The sequence below is a fragment of the Aplysia californica genome, unplaced genomic scaffold (genome assembly GCF_000002075.1).
Source record: "Aplysia californica isolate F4 #8 unplaced genomic scaffold, AplCal3.0 scaffold01294, whole genome shotgun sequence".
NCBI lineage: Eukaryota > Metazoa > Mollusca > Gastropoda > Aplysiida > Aplysiidae > Aplysia > Aplysia californica.
This window is the reverse complement of record NW_004798564.1, coordinates 18,631-25,780: the sequence shown is the minus strand read 5'-3', so window position 1 is coordinate 25,780 and position 7,150 is coordinate 18,631.

The following is a 7,150-nucleotide window of genomic DNA, read 5'->3' as shown; positions in this document are numbered from 1 at the left end:
ATATATATATATATAAATACTGTCTGTGATGGAAAGAAGGGCTACGTCTCCTGTTTGTTGTTCAAGTTTCTGTAGTTTCTTGTCATTTTTTCAAAAGTGGTAATGTTTGATTGTACGTACTGGGGAGCTTTTATTGAATTATCTAATTATGCTAGCGCTCGTCATAAAAAGCATGGGGGCCTTTTTAAAGTGGGTGGTTGAAGGGTGCCACTGGTGGGTCCTATTCCTTTTTCTTCTTCTGATACCTCCGCCTGTCAACTTTACTTTTACATGGTCTACGCAATTTGTCGCTGGGTTCCGTTTTACTCAAAACTATTTCCCAAATGGCAGACTGTATCATAGGCTGATATTTTGACTTGGGAATGTTTAGATGCTCAATCCCCGGGGCGGTGTTACTGACGGAAGTGTCTTTAGGCCATTTCTAAAAGGGGGGACTTTAGTAATATGTTCTTATGCACAGTAATTGTAAATGGATGATTCATCAATTTCACGCTCATAACTGTGCCTGAACTGCAACAGGGAACAGCTGCTTTTTCTTTCCTAATCCTTATTATCGTTATTTTCCTCTTCTTTTTTGTATGTTTGTCACACGCTTATGACACGCTATTTGCTGGGTGCCTTGATAGTCGAAGCAGACTTTAGGATGTTGAGCTAGAGAGGTGAAAGGAGACATTTTTAAAGAAGAAAATTTTGGGGTCGCTCCCTGGATTCGAACCCGGGACCTTTGAATAAGAGGCGAGCACCTTAATAACCTCAAGGCCACGAGACCCCCAGGGCGAGCTGTGAGAGGGAAGAAGTCTGTGACGTCTGTTAGCCGACAAATAATTGGAGACACCTTGCTTTGTTTATATTGTTAAGGGCAAGGAGACGGAAATTTTCGTCGATCGATAGAGAGTTGGCGAAGGGGAACAGGGACAGGCAAAACATCTACTGAGACAGACAAACAGACAAAATATTATTATATTATTATGTGTCACGTCGGGGCGGAATAAGGAGTTTGTCAATTTGTGGGCATGTTGGGTTACTGGACCATCTTGAAGCATTGTTTCATTTGTTTTGCTTTTGGTTAAAAAAAGTATCCATCTATTTTGAATAGAAGTCAAAATATTTGCAATTGAAGGAGGTGGGGGTTCGCCTGGTTTCAGAGGTGAAATTAGCGACAAAATGGCCGCCAAAGTTTGGTACATTGTAATTTCCATTGCTTGTTGAGAGTCCTTGGGAACGAAAAATTGACATTTGTGAAGCGTTCTGACAAAATGATTTACTTCTCAGATTCAAGCCTTAAGGAAATAGATACATCACTCTTACAGGTAAAATTGTAACAATTTATAAGTATGAAATAATAAAAGGCATGTTATAGTTTAAAAATATGGCACCAATAGAAAATCTACAAATTTGACCCTAATGTCTATTTTTTGCCCATATCTCCATTCGTGAATTGCGAGAAGTAACTCATTTTGTCAGCATGCCTAACATTTGTTTGTGCCTTTTATCAATGTTTTTCAGTAAAATCCACACAGAAATGTGTTTTAAAATGTTAATAAAAGGTATTGAGCCCCCCCCAAAAAAAAAAAAAAAAAAAAAAAATTTAAAAAAAAATTATTTCCGTTTCTCAGATAAAGGCCAATTTCTTTGATTATAATATTCTTTTGACGAGCCCCTGATTTCATCACGATGTCTCACATATGGACAGACAAACATACAAAACATTTATATGGACAGACAAAGAGACAAACAGACAAACAGACAAAATATCTACATGGGCCAGTGACCCGGGAAATCTGTGGCGTGAAAAAACAAACAAACTGCTGGTGTTGACAGTTTCTGCTCGTGCCGGGCGGCGAGGTTCCCGATTATCGATAGCTAGGAATCGTAGGAATCGACTCCGAACCCAATTACTTACTTTCTAATGACGTTATAATATCTTACCCTGTGGTTACCTAGTTGGCTCTGAACATCTCCAGGATTAGGGGTAGCCTTGATTTCGGAAAACTACGAAGCACCAACTTTTAATTTTCAAAAAATAAATACTTGAAATATAAAAGAAGATTTTAATGATTAAAGTAACTGGTAACCGTAAGTTTACGTCAAACGGAGTCGGAACTTTTCTTCTGTACCATTAATGGTGGGAATTGGTTCGGGAATCGACTCTTCGCCCAGCTGCTAAAACAACAAAAACCGCAGACAACCGAAGTTCATGACTGTCTCTGCTCCTTTGCCTAACCTGGCTGATCGTCTTTCATGACATGAGGACAAAACTGGGCTGTGCTCAGCTCATGTCCTACCTGTGTCCTCTGTTTGCGCCTTGGCATGACATTTGTTAGGCATGCTGACAAAATGAGTTACTTCTCGCAATCCACGAATGGAGATATTGGCCAAAAATAGACATTAGGGTCAAATTTGTAGATTTTCTATTGGTGCCATATTCTTAAACTATAACATACCTTTTATTATTTCATACTTATAAAATGTTACAATTTTACCTGTAAGAGTGATGTATTTATTTCCTTAAGGCTTGAATCTGAGAAGTAACTCATTTTGTCAGAACGCTTCACATTTTATACGTGAAGAACACAGGTGAAAAACCCACTGTAGTCGGTGGTCTAGTGGTTAGGCTACCGGACTCGTAACCGTGAGGTTGCGGGTTTGGGGGGTTCGAGCCGCGGCCTCGACGTTGTGTCTTTGGGAACGGCACTTTACACGAGTTTTCCCCCACTTCACCCGGGTGGGAATGAGTACCCAGTTATAGACAGTGAAAGATCTTGTCAGTTTGTTAGTGTTTGAGGGCTTAACCAGCTGCTTGCACTGTATGCTTCCCGGGAAGCTGAGAATGTTTCTGAGTAATCTATGGTCTGTTGAGGTAATAACATAGTGTAAAGCGCACAGAGCTGGCTGTCGAGTGAGGACATGCGCTATACATATGTGAAGCGTTCTGACAAAATGAGTTACTTCTCAGATTCAAGCCTTAAGGAAATAGATACATCACTCTTACAGGTAAAAGTGTAACAATTTATAAGTATGAAATAATAAAAGGCATGTTATAGTTTAAGAATATGGCACCACTAGAATATCTACAAATTTGACCCTAATGTCTATTTTTGGCCAATATCTCCATTCGTGGATTGCGAGAAGTAACTCATTTTGTCAGCTTGCCTAACAAATGCTATTTATTATTATTATTAGTCACAAACTGAAAATTGTGAGGGTGTCATTTTTAAAAGCTTGGGGACTCATAACTTCATAGTTGTTTGGCTGGTGGTTAATTGTTAAGTGTGGTTGAAAGGAAAATCTAACAACAATAATCAACCAACAGTTGAACAGAAATACAGTTAGTTATGAGTCAACAACCTTTCAAAATTGGTACCCTCACGATTTTCAGTATTTGACTACTGTCGTTTCACCCCTGTAGTCTTCATGTAGATCCCGGCTGCTAAAGCTCCAGTGTCGTCACTTTCTGTGAACTTTTACACATTTTAAAACCTGACACCCCGGGCCATGCTGGAGTCAAGGGGAATAAGCGGGCTGATGAGCTCGCTGGGAAAGCAAAACCAGAAGGGAAGCTGTGCCCTGACAAACCTGAAAATGTACGTTCAGTCAGGGAAAAACGAGAAAAAGAACAAGAAGAGTCGGAATACCATCATCTTGAGCGACTTCGTGAGCTTGAAATTGGATGGGGCGCCTGCAGAAGTTCAAGACTGAATGGGAGGAGCAGAAGGTTATGGAATCAACCATTGCTTGGAACCGTCAGCATCTACACACTTCGAGATGTGCTTCTTCAGGGGACGGAGCGCTTATGGGAATGTCCCTTGTGCAGTGATGTCGGTCCTTCACACAAGTAAACAGTAAAACCTGACAATTTTACGTGCCTTTCGTCCGCCATGAAGTGGCGCTTAAAAGAAACTTGATAATGTAATCACTCATTTATCGTGTCAAAGCCTTGCACTAACCATTGATGAAGTATACCAATTTAAAGCTAAATGTGAGGCAGCGTGGTGGAATCAGGCTCTCGTCAAAATAATCAAAGTGAAGAAACTTTCTTTTTCCCCCAGGTTTGTGAATTTTTATCAAATTTTTGTTTTTTGGCTCAACACTTTTCATGCCCATTAAAGGACTTATTTATGTGTGTTTTTATTTTTACATGTTGATTAAAGGCACAAAAAATGTAATTATTTTCAGTTACCGCGGACTCTAAGGTTAAGGAAATAACTAATCTTTGGCGGCAATTTTCTCACAAATTCTACCTCTGAAAACAGGTGACCCCCACCTCCTTCATTCGCAAATATCTCGACAGGTATTTAAGCTAAATGGATATTTTTTCATCCAAATAAAGACAAATGAACACGCTTTAAGAGGATACCAATAACTCTACATGCCCAAAAATTGAAGAGAGCCTGATTCCACCAAGCTGCCTCACATATCTAGAGATGTCTGAGATAGGGTCACTCAAAATTGACTTCTGAAAATCAGGCTTTGCCAAATTGTGCGATATAAAAGAAAGAAAAGAAAAAGTGTGTTCGTTCGTGTATTGAGGTGCATCAACATTGGTGGATTGGACATGTATTGAATATGAAATGAAAAGAAAATATGTGAGGCAGCGTGGAGAAATCAGGCTCTTGTCAAAATAATCAAAGTGAAGAAACTTGCATTATTCTGCAGGTTTGTAAATTTTTATCAAAATTTTGATTTTTGGCTCAACACCTTTCATGCCCAATAAAGAACTCATTTCTGTGTGGGTTTTTCTGAAAAAAGTTGATTAAAGGCACCAAAAATATAAAATTTTCAGTTGCCACGGACTCTTAAGCTAAGGAAATAACTAATCTTTGGCGGCCATTTTCTCACTAATTTTACCTCTGAAAACAGGTGACCCCCACCTCCTTCATTCGCAAATATCTCGACTTGTATTCTAGATAAACGGATATTTTTTTCCTCCAAATAAAGACAAGTGAACAAGCTTTAAGATGATACCAATAACTCTGCATGCCCAAAAATTGACGAGAACCTGATTCCACCACGCTGCCTCACATATTATTATTGTCTTTGCAATGAAAAGCAATTTCTGCTGATATTTTCCAACAGATTAGAAAGCAGATGAGATCTAGTCAAAAATACGATGCAAAACCTGGAATTAATATACATTCATTGGTATGATTAAGGACGACAGGGTATATATCCGTAGCTTATTGGTATTCCTACACAATCGCCTCTATTAAAAAAAATTCGATAGTCAGACATCCCCTTTTTCAACACACACACACACACACACACACACACACACACACACACACACACACACACACACACACACACATATGCACACATATGCACACACTTTATCTCTCTCTCTCTCTCTCTCTCTCTCTCTCTATCTCTCTCTCTCTCGCTCAATCTCTTTCCCTTTAAGTCTATCTATCTATCTATCTATCTATCTATCTATCTATCTATCTATCTATCTATCTTTCTATCTATCTATCTATCTATCTATCTATCTATCACACAAGACCCCCCCCCTTTCCACCATTAATCGATCAACTCTCGACTGAGAACAAACAGACAGACACGTAATATTATAAGTAAAATAATACATGTATAAGAAAGTAGAACTCTGTGTGGAGGGTCAAGGTCGTTCTGTCTCTCACATCTGCTCAATACCCACAGATGTTTTTTGTTTTGTTTTTGTTTGTTTTAGTAGACGTTTTACGGCGCTCGCAGCTAGCTACATAAGGTCATATGAGCGCCACGGGGTGGGTGTCAACAGAGAAGTCCTTACAGGGAATCAGACTTACTCTGCTCACCTCTCTAGCTTCAACAGCACAAAGTCTGCATCGACTATCAATCAAGGCACCCCGGAATAAGCAGTTCACAAGAGTGTGTCAAACATACATAAGAAGTAGACAATAAATGACGATAGTAAGGATGAGGAAAGAAAAAGCAGCAGCTCCCTGTTGCAGTTCTGGCACGGTTATGAGCGTGACATTGATGAATCAGCCCATTTACAATTACACCTTATAATAATAATTGCATTTATATAGCGCATATCCATGCTCAAGAGCTTGCTCTATGCGCTTTACAACTATTATTACCCCAGCAGACCCTCTGAGAACACTCAGAAACATTCTCAGCTTCCGCGGAAGCATACAGTGCAAGCTGCGGATTTCACGCGCTCAAACACTATCAAACTGACAAGATATTTCGCTGTCTATAGCTGGGTACCCATTTCCACCTGGGTGAAGTGAGGAAAATTTGTGCAAAGTGCCTTTCCCATGGACACAACGTCGGGTCCCTGACGGGATTCGAACCCACGACCTTACGGTTGTGAGTCCGAGAGCCTAACCACTAGGCCACCGACGCCACCTTCTTCTACTGTGCATAAGTGCTCGAGATGTTAATGTCGTTCTTTCATTATACCCTCTGTGCAGGACGGAGAAATCTATATGTGAGGCAGCGTGGTGGAATCAGGCTCTCGTCAATTTTGGGGCATGTAGAGTTATTGGTATCATCTTAAAGCTTGTTCATTTGTCTTTATTTGGATGAAACAATATCCATTTATCTTGAATACAATTCGAGATGTTAGCGAAAGAAGGAGGTGGAGGTCACCTTTTTTCAGAAGTAACATTAGTGAGAAAATGGCCGCTAAAGATTCGTTATTTAATTAACTTAAAGAGTTCGTGGTAACTGAAAATTTACATTTTTTTGTGCCTTTAATCAACGTTTTTCAGAAAAATTCACACAGAATTGAGTTCTTTAATGCGCATAAAAGGTGTTAAGCCAAAAAACATAAAATTGATAAAAATTCACAAAATTGCGGAAAAATGCAAGTTTCTTCACTTTGATTATTTTGACGAGAGCCTGATTCCACCACGCTGCCTCACATTTACCTTGGATCACCCCGACCCCAGAAACTCGATATAATAAGCGTCTGCCAGTGTCTACAGGATGAAGGTTTTCTTCGGCTCGACCACAAAGGCCAAGGGTCATGTGTTATTGGCATGTGTTATTGGCATGTGTTATTGGCATGTGTTATTGGCATGTGTTATTGGCATGTGTTATTGGCATGTGTTATTGGCATGTGTTATTGGCATGTGTTATTGGCATGTGTTATGTCTATCGGTTTCTTCAGCCCTCTCCCCCCCCTCTCCCTTTTTTAACCTTG